We start from the raw sequence: 20,389 nt of genomic DNA on the forward strand, positions 1-20,389 counted from the left end.
CGAAGTCAAATATTCCAACTAATTGGGGATTCGAACTGTAACAAGGTCTTAATGCTTTGTTTTATGAATACACCAGGTTATCGACTGCGTATAATCCAAGGTTTTACTACTTTGTTAACAATTACACCAATTACCCTTGAATGTAATCCACCCCTGTTTCAACGAGTCTATTAATTATTAATCCATCCCCGTGTTCGGTCAAATGAATAATTATTGGTATTTATAGATATCCCGCCCACCGTACCAGTCAAGCGTATGTGGTTATATATAGATATGTCAAATTATAAGTCTATATATTAAATTAACGAGGTATCATTTAGTTAATACAAAGCCCATTAATAGCCCATAGTCTAATTTCCACAAGTGTCGTTCTTTTATCCAAACCCCAATTATGGTACAAAGCCCAATTACCCCGTCTTTAATATTTAGCCCAACATCACGATTACTTCGGCTTAAATAAGCATAATAATAACTTAGCTACGAGACATTAATTTAAAAAGGTTGAACATAACTTACAATGATTAATAATAGCGTAGCGTTACACGGACAGAATTTCGACTTACACCCTTACAACATTCGCTAACATACCCTTATTATTAAAATTAAAATTATATATATATATATATATATATATATATATATATATATATATATATATATATATATACACGTTTGAGAGAGATAGATAAAGATGTCAATATTTCGGCCAAAAAACGTTGCATTTATAGGACTTGGGCTGAATTTTTCAGCCATGCGATCGCATGAAATTAACTCTTCCAGGCCATGCGATCGCATGGCCTGGGATTCCAGCTCACATATTGTTGTTTGCTTCTTGCCGACGGTTTTAAATAATAATATAATATATAAATAATTTTAAGAATTAATTATATATTATATTATATTCATGTGCATAGTTGACTTGTAATTTTTAGTCCGTTGCGTCGAGCGTTGAGAGTTGACTCTAGTCCGGGTTCCGGATTTTCGAACGTCCTTGCGTACAATTTAATATCTTGTATTTTGGGTTTTGCGTCTTGTACTCTTGTAATTTTGAGACGTTTCTCATCAATAATTTGAACCACTTTGATTGTAATTTGCACTTTTTAGCTTTTTGGTCGTTTGCGTCTTCAATTCGTCGAATCTGTCTTTTGTCTTCACCTTTTATTATTTAAACGAATATCACTTGTAAATAGAACAATTGCAACTAAAAGCTTGTCTTTCTTGAGGGATAATGCTATGAAATATATGTTCATTTTTAGCATTATCAATTGTCAAAGCAGGATTCGAGATAAATAACATGGGCGTTGAATTTACAAGTTCATTCGAGAGAAAGATTGGTAATGGGTGCAAGACAAGATTTTGGGAAGACGCTTGGCTAAAAGATAAACCGCTCAAGGAGATTTTCAAGAGGTTAGTGAGGCTCGAATCAAACCCCCTAGCTCTCGTTTCTAATCGGCTGCTGTATGATCTCGGATCAGGTTCGACCATAGCATGTTGGGAGTGGTCACGAAGTTTAGCAGGACGTACGAAGGATGAATTTGACGAGCTTATGGGATTGGTGACAGCGATTACAATAAATCCGGAGAAAGAAGATACTTTTTCTTGGAAATTAAGCGGAAATGGTTTGTTCTCAACAAAAAACTTAACAAAGCTTATTATGTCAAGAACATATGGTACTAATGGTGCAAATTCGGCTACAATGAAGAATAATTATGTTCCAAAAAAGGTGGAGGTGTTCGTTTGGAGGGCAAAAAAGGAAAGACTCCCTGTCTTGTCCGAACTCGATAAGCGGGGAGTTGATGTTCATTCTACTCTTTGCCCTCTTTGCGGAAATGAGATCGAATTGGTTAATCATGCTCTTCTCTCGTGTGAACATGTCCGAATTATATGGAAAAAGGTTCGAGAGTGGTGGGGTTTGGATTCGGCCAATCTATCCTTTGATAATCTTTTGCGCGGTTTTTGTCTTACGTCGTGTTCCGATTTGGGTAGCATCTTATGGCAAGCGGTGGAGTGGGTCTCTTGTTATCTAATTTGGAGGAATAGGAATCAAATGTCCTTCATGAAGAAGTCGTGGACCCCTCCGAATGCACTTAGTGAAATCCAAGTCAAAAGCTATGATTGGGTCGCGAAGCGTTTCAAAGCGAGAAAGATTGATTGGCATGTTTGACTACGCAACCCAAACTCTTTGTTATATGTGTAATTGTATATAGATGATGTGATAATGTATTAGGCATAGGGTTCTAGCTCGGTATCCTTTTGCTTCGAGAAAATCTGTATAATGTACATTTGATGTTTCGAGTAATATAAATTTTCTGCTTTTCAAAAAAAAAAAAAAATGATATATACATAAATATAAATAAATTTATAGAAGATAATAAATAAATATTCATTATATAAGAAAAAACATAAAATGTGAACTTCTAATGCAATAAACATAGAAATTTGACTAATATCATGGTGTGTTTTTGTATTAAAATTGCAACTTTTACAAATTTTGATATGGTTAACGTTATATTACTTGCCTATTTAAACCTCTAAATTTTTTTTGTTCTTGTGAAACAAGTCAATTTTTTGCTGCATATGTAAAGCTGTCACTGGTAAACATTTGTCATCACATAAGCTTTTTTTTTTTTTTTTTAATTATACTAAAATAACGATTACTATTAAAAATTAGAATACTTTCATAAATAAATGAATGAACCTTTTGAACCGATACAACCAAACCAAACAAAATGGCTCGCTAACAGAAAACTTGCTAGAGCCACAACCAAAGACTAGATCTAGCTAATACTAACCGAGCCATTACAGAATAGATATCATCTAAACCGAAACAAAATGAATCAAATCATACGAGGCCATAAACAAAATGGTAAACTGAACTGGACAAAGGCATCATACCACTAAACTAAACACCTACATAAAACCGAATAGTAAAGTATTTTAACTGTAGCTACTTTAGAGTATATTATTACTAAAAGTAGTCACATTTTAGAAAGAATATTGTCTAAAGAGTGGTGATGACATTTAGAAGTGGAAACTTGATAGCAATGGATGATCAAAAAGCTACGGCAAACCATTGAGTATATGTAAATAAAATACTGTAATACTGTATGTGTTAGTTTCATATCATCAAAGGGTTCAATTCGAACCCATTTACCTGCTGTACACATGTTTCCATCTGTTGCAATATATATTTATAGAATATTCAGAAATAATAAATAAATAAACTTCCATTCAAAAGCAAACATTAAAACTCATAACAAAGTAAGATAAATAATTGAATACTAGCAAAATGCAGGGACTCTCTGAGAACTAAAAGGTTTCTCAGCTACCGTAACAAGTTTTGACATAAAACAAAAACCGTCTCAAAATCCAACTCTAATTACCCTTGATCTACATCTACTTGAACATTGCGCGTCTTACACTACAAACGTCATATCATCAAATTTTTCCAAAAAATAAATAAATAAATAAAGCGCGCAGATAACGATGGCCCAACGACTTCAGTTATACCCTTTCAAAAAAAAAAAAAAAAAAAAAAAAAAAAAAACTATTCTTAACCGTCATTCTCATCTTTAACAAGCTTGATCATGCCATCAATTCGAAGTACAGTTATAGCTGCTTCAGTTGCAAACTGTTACAAAACAACACAATTTTTCTTACAAATCAAGTATTACACCAGAATTATTTAAGCATGATTAAAGTCTTGTACTATTTCAATAATATTCTATTTTCTTGACTATAATCATTCGGAAAAGATGTATGCATTAGAAACCACCAATTTTCAATCGCTTGAAATGTTTCATTTACAAAGATTTTGTTAATACCCTTTCTGAAACGTTAGGTAGAATACATAATTTAAATCGACCCACTCATAAGAGTAAATGGGTCAATACTGCCCCCTGTAGGATTGCAGTTGTACCTGAGTGGTAGTGGCCTGCCTCTAACACACTTGAGGTCAGGAGTTCGACTCCACTTCAGGGCAACAATTAATGCAATTCTATCCCTGCCATGTAAGGATCCACCCATGACACCTTTCCCACATTGTGTTGGGGGGGGGGGGTAAAGGGGAGAGGGGGTTTTACTTGGCCGTGCCCTTGGATCGGTTCAAGGTTTCCTCCTGGGCAGCGATAGGGGGCGGGTTAATATCACTGCATCGGCATAGTCGAAACGGGAGATGATCGCAACGGGTGGTTAAGTCCCCCTCGGGTGATCCCAAATTCGCTGTTAAAAAAAAAAATACTGCCCCCTGTCAATATTATGAATCTAACAATACTCAAATAACTTGCCTGTAGTATCTTAACTTTGCTCATTGCAGGTTCTATTACACCAGCTTCTAAGTTGTTACGGACTGTACCCTTCACTAGATCCAGACCCATGCTACAACCAAAAAACAAAATATAAAAAAATCATAACTAAAATAAAATATTAAAATCCAAAACGATGTATAAAAATTATCAGTTATAATCGACTCCAAGGAAAAATCTTACCTAGAAAGATGTTTCTTATCTTTGTTCGTTTGTGCAGTGTGATGATATGCACGCAATTTGGATACCAAATCAGTTGCATCTTTTGCAGCATTTACTGCAAGAACCTGAATACAAAAGTTGATGTTATAACAGGCTTTTTTTTTAATGGTACCCTTTAATAGCATTAAAATTAAAAACTTTGACATTTGACCAAACAAAACCTTGGGGATAATCAACAACGATTCAGCAAATACGGCTATTGCCGCCTGTTCAAAAGATCCCAAAGTTTTTTGCAATTTGGCTACGAAATCAGTTGCACCTTTAATAGCAAGGTTTTCTAAATATACAGATAATGCAGCCTAAACTGCACCTCCACCTGCAACCACCTAATCAAACATATATTACCACACGTTAATAGACATACGTATATATACATACATATAATGTATAGACAAAATATCACAAATGGTCCCTGTGTTTGTATCGGATTACACTCATGGTCCATGTGCTTTTTCGGTCAAAGATGGTCAATGTGATTTGCATTTGAATCACCGGCAGTCCCTGTGGTTTGCATTTTTTGTCAGGGATGGTCCGTATGTCAAATCACAAGGACCATCCATGATGGAAAATCACAGGGACCATCGGTGATTCAAGTGCAAACCACAAGGACCATCCATGATGGAAAAAGTACAGGGACCAAACCACAGGGACCATCCGTGATATTTTACCTATTATTATTTATATTTTTATATATATTTATAATTTATAACGATAAGTGGAGATATTACTGAATCGGATTCAAGGGTTCTTTTGACGATACATAAAGCATCATGCAAAGCTCGATCCATCTCATCAAGCATATAGTCATTAGCGCCTCTTAGAACTAAAGAAACCTGTCAAAATTATCACATAAAAGAATCAGTTAAGATAAAATATGACATCCTTTAATTGAATCTTGAAATGATTAAGATCACATACTGCACTTGTTGTTTTAGTTCCTTTAATTAGTATGAGATCATCATCGGCAATGCGTTCTTCCACTACTTCATCTGCGTATCCTAGGAACGATGAATCGAATGTTTCTTCTCCTTCCACGTCAGCAAACGTTGAAACCACGGTTGCACCTGTTGACTTGGCAACTTGTCGTAAATCCTCCTTACGCACTTGTCTCACAGCAATCACACCAGCCTCCACAAAATACTGATTTAAAAGAAAATAAATCATTAGAAATTTGATTTACTTGGAATATGTTCAACAAACATTATTATATCATTCAAAACAAGGATGCAAAACTCATTACTCGAGAGTAGACTTTGGAAGGAGTAATCAGAAATTTGAGGATTAATCAGATTGAAGTTTTCATATATTTAATTAATAAGTTTCAAAATTATGTGTAATTATAGAAGAAAACCATAAACATAAACTTTAATATAATTGTCTAAAAAGATAAACATAATCGTTCATTTGTTCAAAAACTCAAAAATTTAAGTTAACATTCATGTTAATATGTTGACCATTTTTGACTTTGACAGACTTTGACCAACAAATCTGATTTTGACCTATTAACCAACATTGACCGATTAATTAAATAGATCTTGAAAAATCGGATCGGTCTGTTCTTAAAAAGGAGTAATCGGGGGTTTTTACTTCAAAATATGCAAGCTTACCTTAAGTGACATGTCATCAATTCCCTTTGTGGTTAAAACAACATTAGCACCCGCCTTTAAAATCTTTTCAATGCGTTCTTTAGTCACATCAGCTTCTCTGTAAAGTATTTGTTTATAAAATTTGTAGCTACAAATACAAGAAATTGATAAGTTTAGTTTAATTGCCTTTGACGGATCTTTTCTAACTCTCGAGGGTCGGTCACTAAAACCTGAACCCCCAATTGCATTTTCGTCTTTTGAAGATTAAAATCAAGACACGCGATCCTCACAGGAGAAACTCTCATTGGCATTCCTTGTGCTGCACGGCCGGTATTAAGAACATAACCTTTCATCAAGTAGCTTTCTTTAGCACTTTTTCCATGAGCTTTTAGGATATTAATTCCCTAATAACCAAAAAGTCAGAAATTATTAAGTCAAAGAAAAATATACTAACGATGATATCAACAACAAACCTTGATTGGATATTTGATTTCACCCCGCGCATTTGTCATTTTAACGGATTGTACTGCTTCAACCACCTAAATACGTAACCAGTGGATGTTATTTCTCCAGTCTTAGAATGTAAAAGTTTGCTAATTGTAAGCTACAGACTTTAATTATCCATCGCTACAATCTAGAAGCCCACCTTATAGATGTTCAAAGTAGCCTTCTTTGAACACCATGTGGAAGTAGCCAAGTTGAAAACGGTGACGGCCGCCAACCTTCCTCGTTCACACATCACCTTCCTCGTTCACACCTATCTACCGCTACAAGATCTTAGCTATAAATAGAGGTGCAAACCTCAGTTGTAAATCATCCCAAATCACTCAGAGAAGTGTAATCACAACCTTGAGAGTGTGTGTGAGTTTGAGAGTTTTTTTGGAGTTTTGTAAATACTCGTGTAATCTATTCTTGTAAGTAATAGAGTTATTTTTCTCTCAAATTTGTATCTCCCAACGTCCAGGCGATCCTCTCTTCCTAACAAGTGTTATCAGAGCCAGGTTAGAGACGTTGATCGAGTTTTGGGTTTTCTGAAGTTTTTTCAAAATTCAACTTTGAGTGTACCATTGGATTCGTCTCGTCGAACCGAGTCCAACGCAAAAAATGGTGACTTAAACGGAGTTATAACGAGTACAGAAAACGCGGTCAAAGTTTGGTCAACTCGCCGGAATCTCGCCGGAGAAGATGACCGGTGCCGGAATTTTCGCCGGAGAAGAAAGGCCTGTAGCAATTCAATGTAGCAGTCCTGTAGCAATTCACTGTAGCAGCTGGCGGCACTGTAGCAAGTTCCTGTAGCAGTACTGTAGCAAGTTCCTGTAGCAGTACTGTAGCAGTACCGTAGCAATTCTGAAATTTTACAATTTGGTCCCGGAAATTTTCAGAATTTCATTTTTGGTCCCTAAAGTTTATAACAAATTATAATTTTGCCCCGTAAGTGAAATTTGAGCCGCGAAGTGTCTATTCCACCATTTTCAACCGTTCCGGACGTAACAGTGATATCTGTAAGACCCCAATATTTATGGCACACATAGTTTTAAATGATGTTCATATAGTGGATGAAGCAAAGTGTATAAGTTAAAAGGTCAGAATCTGCCCAGACATGGGTGCGCGCCGCGCACATGTCCAGCGACAGAATTCTGCCTTTTTCTATTTTAAGTTTAATGAGGGGATTTTTGGTCTTTTTCACTTGAGGCCGGATCTCAGGCCTTATCAGCTGGTTTGGATCCACTTTTGGATCATATTTCACATCCACAAACACTCTCAAGTATCTTAGAGAGAGAGGGAGAATTCTAGTGAGAGAATTGGGGTTTTGGTAAGAAGGAGCTTGAATTGATCAAAGTCCCGGGTGTTAAAGTTGTTCACCTCGTTCCTAGCTACATTTTGGTTATTGTGGTAAGTTCTAACTCCGAATTTCATTGTTTGATTTAGATATTCGAGTTAGGGTTTGAACTTAAATTGTTGATAAACCCATTTAAACTCTTGAAGTGAGTTTAGTGATGCTTGTAATCGGGTTTATTGTTGTTATTGGTGGATTTTGGGTTGGTGAACAAATTGGCCATGTTTATGACTTGTAAATTGGGTTTAATCACTAGGTCTAGTGATTATGGAAGTATTGGAACCCATTTGGTGTGTTTGAAAGACTAATTTTGAATTGAGTCAAAATTAGGGTTTATGGGTGATTTTGAGAATTTTAAGTGTTTTACACTTATGATTGGGTTAATTTGGCATATTAGGGCCATTTTCACTAGTGTTAGTGATTATTGGTTAGTTTGGGCGCGTTTTGTGTTTGTTAATGCAATTGGTCTAATTTGCACTAAGTGTCGAATTGAGTTGGTTGTAAATCCACTCTAAGTGTATTGTTGTATTTGTGATAATGGAATAGGTACTTTCCATTGACGAGTCGCGGATTACTTGGAAGCATTCATCAAGGCGACAAGGTGAATGTTAATATCCTATGTGCATATGTATGTGTAGGATGGGTGCGGGTCGGGTGAAGTAGTTCTCGGTTATAGAGCTCACTTCACATATAGGTGGATTTGATGGACTTGTGTATAGGTCCAATTGGCACGGTTGTGCGTTTTGGTTGACCACCTTTGGTGAAGTGCACATTTTGTGTGTACGTTATCACACGTGGTTGTGATGTGGATGATATAACCCCAATGGCGAAGGGTTTTGATGTTGTGAAAGTGAATCTCGTGTAGTTCGGATTCACGATGACGCGTGTAGTTTCGGTCATCTTATTGAATTATGAAAGTGAATCTCGTGTAGTTCGGATTCGCGGTGACGCGTGTAGTTCGGTCATCTTATTGAGGTAGTGATCTCGTGTAGTTCGGATTCACTAAGGCTCGTGTAGTTCGGCCAACCTCGATGTTGTGTTATTGAAGATAGTAGTCTCGTGTGTATGCGGATTTACTAAGGCTCGTGTAGTTTGGCCAATCTTCATTTTGGATATTTGGTTGTCGGTATTGGGTTAAGGGGTTAACCTTGGGCATTTATATATTGTTATATGTATATATGATGTCGCATTGTTTTGATGTAGCTAACCCTCCGGGTGTAGCTATTTGGCGTTGTTCACACCGTCGTTGGTGACCTTACTTCATGGTTAATGTTATTAGCTTGTTGCTTAGTGATTGTACGGTATGCTTAGACTAGCTTGCCTTTATGCTTGGATGCTCCGGTATGCTGTATTTGATATTTTGTGTGGCGTGTCCATTTTATGCATATATATGTATGTAGTGTATTCTCACTCACTAAGCTTTAGCTTACCCTCTCGTTGTTTACATTTTTTATAGATTGCTTGGAGACGGTGGCTCGGGTGAGCGTGGGGGCTAGTGGACTTGCATAGTTGCTTTAGAAGATCTTGCCTTTGGATTGATTAGGATTGGGTAGCGTATCCCCAATCGCCATGCTCGGTCTTTATTTTTGTGTTAAAAGTCATGTGGTTGAAAACTTGTATTTCGTACAAAAGTCGTAAAACGGCCGATGTGGGCCAGGTCTCGTAAACTCATTTTATTATTGGAACGTGTTAGTTTTAACTAATATAAAATGTTGTGAAAAGCGTTTGATCTAAAAGTGTCGGGAAGCAAGAGATCTTTTCACGAAAATTGAAAAAAATGGACAGCGGGCTGCCAGGCCCTGTGCGCGCCTATTTCGCGTTATTGGTTGGTTAATGGGTTGGGTTGTTACAAGTGGTATTAGAGTATGGTCTAAGGGATTTAGGTGACTTGAGATAGGTGCCTAGACTTAGACTTTTGTGTGTGCTTAATTTGTTGCGGGACTTGTAGGAGTACGGGTCGGAATGGGTTATAGTTAGTGCCTTGTTTATAGGTGGACTAACGTTTATATTAGTAATTCGGATATTATTAATATGTTATTGTGTTGTGATGATAATTCTTGCGTGTGCTTATATCGCGTAGGATTTTGTTTGTGATTGTTTATATCATCGAGCGAGGCGGTCGTTGTACTAACGAGTCAATACGGCGTGTGTGCGTAATAAGGACTTGCAAACCTTATTACGGGTGCAAATCGTGTCTAACAAGTGATGTACGACGAGTGTTTAGCAAGATGGGGCGGTGTTGTGTGTGTGGTTTATACGTTCGTGATCTAATCGCTTTGCATTCCTTAGAATGGCGACGGGAAACGGGATCGAGACGAATGATTTGGAGTTTAACGCTAGAGTTGCGGCCGCCGTTGCGGAGCAAATGAGTGCGTTTCGAGAAGAAATGGATAGGAAGTATTCCGAATCTTGGAGTAGTGGTGAAAGGGAGCATTGTCTTAAGAGCTTCATGAGGACTAAACCCCCGATGTACGACGGAAAACCGGATCCTTTGATAAGCACAACTTGGATCTCGGATGTCGAAGGGTGTTTTCGCACGATTGAATACCCTCCCGAGAAGAGGACAAGATTTGCTACTAGTTTGTTGTGGGGTAGGGCAAAGGATTGGTTGGATGGTAAGATTGATCTTGTCGGTGGTGAACCGTTAATGGTGTTGTCGTGGGACGAGTTTAAGAAGGAATTCTTCGAGGAGTTCCGAACTTCAGCCGATTTGTCGGAAATGTTAAATGAGTTGCGAAATTTGCAACAAGGATCGATGGACTTGAATACTCTAAAGACGACCTTTATGTCGAAGGCTCGTTTTTGCCCGGAGTATATTGGGAATGATCGGATGTTGATGGAAGATTTCTATCGGACTTTGAATGATGAGTTGCATGGCAAAATTAGTGTAGGCCAAGTGAACTCATTTGCAGAGTTATTCAACATGGCTAGGGGTTTCGAATCATATTCGCGATCGAAGGTTGGGGAGCTTTCAAGTAAGAGAAGGGTCGATTCGTATGGTGCTCCAAGTAAGAAAACTAAGGGCGCAAGTACGAGTATGGGTAATGTGGAGAAAGGTTCGACGAGTTCTCGTACGCCTAGATGTTTCAATTGTGGTGTTAGGGGCCACAAGTTATGGGAATGCACAATGTCGAGAAGTGATGACGGAATGTGCTACTATTGTCATAAAGAGGGACATCGCAAGCCGGATTGTCCCGAGTTGGCGGCGGCGAATGTCGCAAGGAGACGTTAAGGTACGTTTCATTTTAATAAATATGTCCTTTGATTATTTATTATGCACCGTTGAGTTTGAGTTTATTAGATGCATTGTGTTGTGCATGTTATTAATATGGGTGACGTTCCTAATGGAAGTACCCTATGGTGACGTTTGATTGTCGGGCGAAGGGCGTAAGACTTGGTGCAACCAAGCATTCTTTAGTGTTGAAGTTGATGGACCATGAGGTTCGACGGGTGGGATGAAACCCGAGAAATCTAGTGTTGATCTCGATGAATGTTGGTAAAGGAGTCTACGTGACGCGACATTAGGTGCCTCTTTTATACCTACTAGCGTGGTGTTCGACTCCGATTGTATTGCGGTTACATTGTACTTAGGGTACCGAAGTGAAACCCTTAGGTACATGGGTGAAATTTGACAAACTAAGACAATTAGATGATTGCGAGAGTATAGTTTGTGTAATTTGTGGTACACTTTTCGTTCGAAGTGTTTAAGGATAGGTTAAGATCCTTAGTATACTCAAGGTTGGAGCAAAATGTGGTGATGGGTCGTGTGAACCCAATTGTTGGTAAAGTCTACCTTTGGTAGCATTGTACAGTAGCACGAGTTGTGGATATGGAACGTAGTTCCAAGTGGGGGAGTTGCATGTAGTGACCCGAACTTTTCCATGTTTATATATATATTAATTGAGATTGATATTTACATGATTACATGTTTCCAACATGTTAAGCAATCAAACTTGTTAAGACTTGATTAATTGAAATATGTTTCATATAGACAATTGACCACCCAAGTTGACCGGCGATTCACGAACGTTAAAACTTGTAAAAACGACATGACGATATATATATGGATATACATATGGTTAACATGAGATTATGATAAGTAAGTATCTCCATAAGTATATTAACAATGAGTTATATACATATAAACAAGACTACTAACTTAAGGATTTCGAAACGAGACATATATGTAACGATTATCGTTGTAACGACATTTAAATGTATATATATCATATTAAGATATATTAATATATCATAATATCATGATAATATAATAATTTAACATCTCATTAGATATAATAAACAATGGGTTAACAACATTAATTGAGATCGTTAACTTAAAGGTTTCAAAACAACACTTACATGTAACGACTAACGATGACTTAACGACTCAGTTAAAATGTATATACATGTAGTGTATTTAGATGTATTAAAATACTTTTGGAAGACTTTAAGACATATATCAAAACACTCATACTTAACGAAAATGGTTACAGTTACTTTTCCATTCTTTTCTTTCATCAAGAATTCTAGTCGTATTCTTACCCGTATTATACACAGCTTCAAAACGTACTTACTATGAGTATATACCAATAGGAACTAGCATGGGATTCCACTCTTGATTATGTCATGTATGACTAATCAATTTTAACTTCTACCATGAGCTAGTCAACTAACTAGAACTCCTTTTAACCCCACTCACCACTCACCAATTACCACTCATCATTCACTCCATTTCACTTCCAATTCTCTTTCTAATTCTCTCTCAACACACACACACACACACACTATTATGAACATATTTTTCCAGTAGTTAATCATCATCTTCATCAAAAATCACTTCAAGAATCAAGCTATAATCATCATAGGAAGAACACTTCAAGAACACTTCAAAAATCCCTTCAAGTTTACTAATTTACTTCCAAGCTTTCTAATCCATTCCAAGTAATCATCTAAGATCAAGAAACCTTTATTATATACAGTAGGTTATCTTTCTTATTCAAGGTAATATTCATATTCAAACTTTGATTCAATTTCTATAACTATAAACTCTCTTAATTCGGGTAAAAATCTTACTTGAACTTGTTTTTGTGTCATGATCCTACTTCAAGAACTTTCAAGCCATCCAAGATCCTTTGAAGCTAGATCATTTCTTGTCACTTCCAGTAGGTTTACCTACTAAACTTGAGGTAGTAATGATGTTCATAACATCATTCGATTCATATATATAAAACTATCTTATTCGAAGGTTTAAACTCGTAATCACTAGAACATAGTTTAGTTAATTCTAAACTTGTTCGCAAACAAAAGTTAATCCTTCTAACTTGACTTTTAAAATTAACTACACACATGTTCTATATCTATATGATATGCTAACTTAATGATTTAAAACCTGGAAACACGAAAAACACCGTAAAACCGGATTTACGCCGTCGTAGTAACACCGCGGGCTGTTTTGGGTTAGTTAATTAAAAACTATGATAAAATTTGATTTAAAAGTTGTTATTATGAGAAAATGATTTTTATTATGAACATGAAACTATATCCAAAAATTATGGTTAAACTCAAAGTGGAAGTATGTTTTCTAAAATGGTCATCTAGACGTCGTTCTTTCGACTGAAATGACTACCTTTACAAAAATGACTTGTAACTTATTTTTCCGACTATGAACCTATACTTTTCTGTTTAGATTCATAAAATAGAGTTCAATATGAAACCATAGCAATTTGATTCACTCAAAACGGATTTAAAATGAAGAAGTTATGGGTAAAACAAGATTGGATAATTTTTCTCATTTTAGCTACGTGAAAATTGGTAACAAATCTATTCCAACCATAACTTAATCAACTTGTATTGTATATTATGTAATCTTGAGATACCATAGACACGTATACAATGTTTCGACCTATCATGTCGACACATCTATATATATTTCGGAACAACCATTGACACTCTATATGTGAATGTTGGAGTTAGCTATACAGGGTTGAGGTTGATTCCAAGATATATATAGTTTGAGTTGTGATCAATACTGAGATACATATACACTGGGTCGTGGATTGATTCAAGATAATATTTATCGATTTATTTCTGTACATCTAACTGTGGACAACTAGTTGTAGGTTACTAACGAGGACAGCTGACTTAATAAACTTAAAACATCAAAATATATTAAAAGTGTTGTAAATATATTTTAAACATACTTTGATATATATGTATATATTGTTATAGGTTCGTGAATCAACCAGTGGCCAAGTCTTACTTCCCGACGAAGTAAAAATCTGTGAAAGTGAGTTATAGTCCCACTTTTAAAATCTAATATTTTTGGGATGAGAATACATGCAGGTTTTATAAATGATTTACAAAATAGACACAAGTACGTGAAACTACATTCTATGGTTGAATTATCAAAATCGAATATGCCCCTTTTTATTAAGTCTGGTAATCTACGAATTAGGGAACAGACACCCTAATTGACGCGAATCCTAAAGATAGATCTATTAGGCCTAACAAACCCCATCCAAAGTACCGGATGCTTTAGTACTTCGAAATTTATATCATATCCGAAGGGTGTCCCGGAATGATGGGGATATTCTTATATATATGCATCTTGTTAATGTCGGTTACCAGGTGTTCACCATATGAATGATTTTTATCTCTATGTATGGGATGTGTATTGAAATATGAAATCTTGTGGTCTATTGTTACGATTTGATATATATAGGTTAAACCTATAACTCACAAACATTTTTGTTGACGTTTAAAGCATGTTTATTCTCTGGTGAATACTAAGAGCTTCCGATGTTGCATACTAAAATAAGGACAAGATTTGGAGTCCATGTTTGTATGATATTGTGCAAAAACTGCATTCAAGAAACTAATTTCGATGTAACATATTTGTATTGTAAACCATTATGTAATGGTCGTGTGTAAACAGGATATTTTAGATTATCATTATTTGATAATCTACGTAAAGCTTTTTAAACCTTTATTTATGAAATAAAGGTTATGGTTTGTTTTAAAAATGAATGCAGTCTTTGAAAAACGTCTCATATAGAGGTCAAAACCTCGCAACGAAATCAATTAATATGGAACGTTTTTAATCAATAAGAACGGGACATTTCAGTTGGTATCCGAGCGTTGGTCTTAGAGAACCAGAAAATTTGCATTAGTGTGTCTTATCGATTTTGTTAGGATGCATTAGTGAGTCTGGACTTCGACCGTGTTTTCTTTAAAAATGATTGCTTAACATTTTTGTTGGAAACTATATATTTTTAACATATGAATATTATGTGATATATTAATCTCTTAACGTGTTTGATATTATGTGATAGATGTCTACCTCTAGAACAAGTCCCATTGACTCACCTAATAATAATGAAGAGTCAAATGTAAATTGGAATGATTCGTGGACTGATTCACAAGTTCCGAAGAGGAACCGGAAGAAGAGTCGGAACCGGAAGAAGAATCGGAACCGGAAGAAGAATCGGAACCGGAAGAAGAAATAGAACCGGTGGGGGAAATAATAAAACGGTTAAGTAAAAGAGAATCCTCAACCAACCGACCAAGGTTAATTATGGTCAATGGTGTTTCCGCCAAGGAAGTAAAATATTGGGAGGATTACCAATTCTCCGATGAATCAGATTCCGACGAGAATTCCGATGATGTTATAGAAATTACCCCAACTGAATTTAAAAAGGCAAAAGAAAATAATAAGGGAAAGGGCATAAAAATAGAGAAATCTAATTCCAACCCCGATGAACTTTATATGTATCGTCAACCCCCGAAGTCCTTAAGTTGTAACAATGACCCGGGAACCTCTAAACCACCAGGTTTTTCTAAACCAATGTGGACAACGACGGCTAGTATTAGGGGAACATCATATATCCCTAGAAACTTGGCAAAACGAACCAAAACCGAACAAGAAGAAATGAGCGAGTCGGAATAAGATAGTTGTATTTGTGTGGTGTAATATATGTAATATAGTGTGCTTATGCTTTATGATATATGTAAAAATTGCTTGTATTAATAAGTATTTTTTTTATGAATCTAACTCTTGTCTATTTTACAGTATAAAAACACAAAATGGATAGACAACCCAATATTTTAAGAGACCTACCCGGAGACATGATTGATGAAATGTTGTCTAGAGTCGGTCAGAATTGCTCGGCACAACTATTTAAGGCGAGATCAGTTTGTAAGACATTCGAAGAACGTTCCAAGAATGCCTTGGTTTATAAAAGGCTTTCGTTCGAAAGATGGGGGATATCACATTGGGAAATCCATAAGTTACGATGTGTTTACTTTGACGCATATATTGCGGGGAACCCAAATGCTATTTTACGCAACGGGTTAAGAAATTATTTTGACTCAGTATATCCGAATATAGGACTTCGTGATTTAGAAAAAGCGGCTAACATGCAACATAAAGAAGCATGTTATGCTTACGGGTTAGTAATGTTCGCTTCTCACCAAAGTGAGAACAAGAACATCGGGCTACAACTATTAAACAAAACGTTCCCACAAGTGACGGAGTCGGTAATTGGGGTAAGAAATGAGGTTTTTAGGTTATTACGAGATTGTTGGTCATTACGTAACCCTCGTCCCTTTGACGACGTTACAACACGATGTCTTATCAATGGCCATAACGGTTATGTTCCACAAGACCAAGGATGGGAAGTAGTCCTAGTAAAACCAGAATGCATGACTTGTTTCTGGACGTATGAATTAAGTGTCTTTATTGCCTTTGCTGAACGACTTGTGTACTAGCTAGAATTATCTTCACAACTATCTTGTATCAAAGTTATTGTGTGCTATATTTCATGCTTTATGTAAAATAAGCGGTATTGTAAGTTTGTAAAATATTGTATAAAAGTTTGAACGCGAAATATTATTACAATCAGTTTTTCATATAGAATTGTAGTAGTTGAATTGTATATTAGCTACTAAGTATGAACTTAACGGGTAGGTACTACCCGAATTTAAACTTATAAAACGCTAATATGAAGAAAAAGCTTTTATAAATGAGTTCATATTATGCTACGAAATACTATTAACTACTCTTAATATTCTGTATGATTAACTTGTTCCATTTGACTATTTTGAAGGAAATGGCACCGACTACTCGACACACCGTGAATATGAATGAAGAGGAATTCCGTACTTTTCTAGCTTCAAACATAGCCGCAGTACAGGCTGCGCTACATACCAACAATAACCTTGGATCTGGCAGTACAGGAAATCGTGTAGGATGCACCTACAAAGAATTCACTGCGTGCAAACCTTTAGAATTTGATGGAACCGAAGGACCGATCGGATTGAAACGGTGGACCGAGAAGGTCGAATCGGTGTTTGCCATAAGTAAGTGTACTGAAGAGGACAAAGTTGTCATAACCCGTCCTTAACCGTAAGAACGTGTTAGATAACGTATGATTTCATTGCGAGGTATTGACCTCTATATGCGACATTTTTAAAAGAAAAACTGCATATATATTATACATTACAAACCATGATTCTTATTTTTGATACAAGCTTTGGACGAAATAAAGATGATTATCGTTTAGCGATAATCTTCGACTTACAAACTTTACAAATGATGATAACAACACGATTTCTAGCATATTTTACAACACAAGTTCTTGGATATGCAGTTTTGTTTTTGACACATATATGCGTACGCAAGATCTTGCTCAAATTCAACATAATGCAGCGGAAGCTTCTAATTATCACCTGAGAATAAACATGTTTAAAACGTCAACATAAAGTTGGTGAGATATAGGTTTAGTGCCGGCAGCAATATATATATATATATAGACCACAAGATTTCATATATAAACATTTTCATAAAAATATTCTAAGTGGTTGAGCACTTGGTAACCATACTTAACATTTAATCACGTCGCATATTCCCTTTAATATGAAATCTTACTACACCGTACCAAGTGTAGTCACAAAATGAAGTACTGTGCAACCGTTGAATACTGGTCGTCCAGTCCGGTTGGGGTTGTCAGGCCCGATAGATCTATCAACAGGATTCGCGTTTACAATACCGCTGTAAATATTAGTTACCAAGCTACAGGGAAGTATGCCAGTGGTACAACTCAACGTAGAATATATTTTCAGTTACTTGTGTCCATAACGTAAAACATAAAATACATGTATTCTCATCCCGAAATATTTAGAGTTTAAAAGTGGGACTATATACTCACTTTCGTCTTGAAGATATATATAATTTTACTTGGTCTCCGGTTGATATCACGAACCTATCCATATATAATATACCAATACCTTTTCTTTTTAAACAAACGTCACATATATATACTTGTTATACTTTTAATACTTTTAATAATTCCTTAGTCCGTAGTTAGCAGTTCGTTGTTAGTAATTCAATTTTAATGGTTCATTTTTAGATGTTTAATATACCCGCAATGAAATAAATAAAACCCCCAACGAAATAAATAAAACCCCATCGTATATGTATTGGTCGAGATTAATCTTGACCCATGGTACCGGTGTTGTCAAATGACGTGTTGCGTACATAAAGTACCGGTGTTGTCAAATGACATGTTGCGTACAATCATGGGATCTTATGATTAATCTTCTCGTATTGTTTACGGGTGATCCTGAACCATATAAAATTAAATTATGAGTACATATATATAAAATATCATGTTATTTTAAAAAGATGTGATTTATTTAATTTTCTCCAATTATTTTCGTAGCTAAACTAGTCTTAGATATCCGATCTCGTTTTGGTCATAGTTTCTTCGTTACAACTCCGTTTTCGTTGATTCAACTTGCCACTTCCTTGGATCGAGTCCCTCTTTAAGACTATGAACTGTAAATACCTTAGTTTGTATTCGAAATCACAGGTCATAGGTCAAACTTTAGTGAAACTTATGAAGTTAATCATTTTCCATCATGTAAACAACCTTAAATGATTATTTTTCTAAAAATACTTATACTTTGAGTTAAATCATGAAATTTTTATGTGTTATCATATTTATAGTAAAAATCATTTTTCCAGAAAATAAACCTCCAATTCAAAGTTTAAGATGGTTTTTAATTATCCAACCCAAAACAGCCCCCGGTTGCACTCCGATGTCGTAAATTCAGTTTTTAAGGTGTTCTTTGAAAAACCAAGTTATACCTTGTTAAATTAGCATATATTTAAGATATATTACAGGTCTTGAAGTATTTTAAAAGTTAAGTTAGAAGGATCTATTTAGTTTGCAAACAAGTTTGAAAACTTTCAAACTATGTTCTTGTTGTTAAACTTTTATACCACAAAATAAGATAGCTATATATATATGAATCGAATAAGGTTATGAACATAGATTCTACCTCAAGTTCCTTGGACAAGGTTGCTGTAAAAGAGGAGTAAGAACCTAGAACCAAAAGGGTGATGGAAGTGGATGAAAGATTGGAAGTAAGTTGGTGTTCTTGGAAGGATTTCTTGAAGTGTTTTTGTAAGGTTTTCTTATGAGGTTTAAGTGTTGTTTTTGAAGCTAAATGATGGGGAAAATGCTTGGAGATGATCAAGTATGAAGTTAAGAGTATTTTGAGAGAGAAATGGAAGTGTAAGTATGAGAAAATGGGGTGAAGAAATGGTGTGCATGCATAAAAACGTTTTTAGGTTATAAAGGAAAAAAAAGATACCTAACTTTGTTTTCTTGCTAAATAATTCATGCTACTTGACAAATGGTTGGTTCCACATGTTTCTTAATCATTTAAGGCTGCTAAGGAGCAGATTTTTATTGGTATATACCAATAGTAAATACATCTAGAAGCTGCGTATGATACGGGTACATATACCCTAGGTATACGTATAGAAATCTTTGAGAAAACGGAACGAGGATTCAAATATAGCTATCTTTTGTAAATATACTTATATTGTTTTATGTATGTAAGCCCTTTAAAAGTGATTAAATACATTACTTATACGATATATGTATAAACATTATAGGTTATAAGTATTTAAGTCAAATAACGTTACGTATGGTTATCGTTTTGAAAACTTAAGTTAGTAGTTTCAAAATATACTTATAACTTATTGTTATTAATACAAAATGAGATATTAAAACATTCTTAGATCATGTTAAATATGTATATATACATATATATACACAAATGTATAATTATCATATATTGTATAGTTCGTGATATCATCGGTCAAACTAGACGGTCAAACGTTGTGTAAAACTCTTTTCGAAAACATAAGTCTCAACAATTTGGATTGCTTATCATGTTGGTAAGGTTTAATTTATGTAAATATTAATCTTATAAGTATAGAACGATCGAAAAAGTGCGGGTCGTTACATTACCTCCCCGTTAAATAAATTTCGTCCCGAAATTTTAAAATTGTACCTATTTTGCGTCATCGAGAAACAAGTGTGGATACTTTTGTTTCATCTGATCCTCTCGTTCCCACGTAAACTCGGGAC

General features: G+C 35.5%; 1 pseudogene; it reads right to left on the minus strand.

Annotated features, from left to right (window-relative positions):
* Nucleotides 1-3,553: 3,553 nt before the first annotated feature.
* LOC139862454 (T-complex protein 1 subunit alpha-like) overlaps nucleotides 3,554-20,389 on the minus strand; it is a 78,396-nt pseudogene continuing 61,560 nt past the window's right edge.

The sequence above is a fragment of the Rutidosis leptorrhynchoides genome, chromosome 8 (assembly GCF_046630445.1).
Source record: "Rutidosis leptorrhynchoides isolate AG116_Rl617_1_P2 chromosome 8, CSIRO_AGI_Rlap_v1, whole genome shotgun sequence".
NCBI lineage: Eukaryota > Viridiplantae > Streptophyta > Magnoliopsida > Asterales > Asteraceae > Rutidosis > Rutidosis leptorrhynchoides.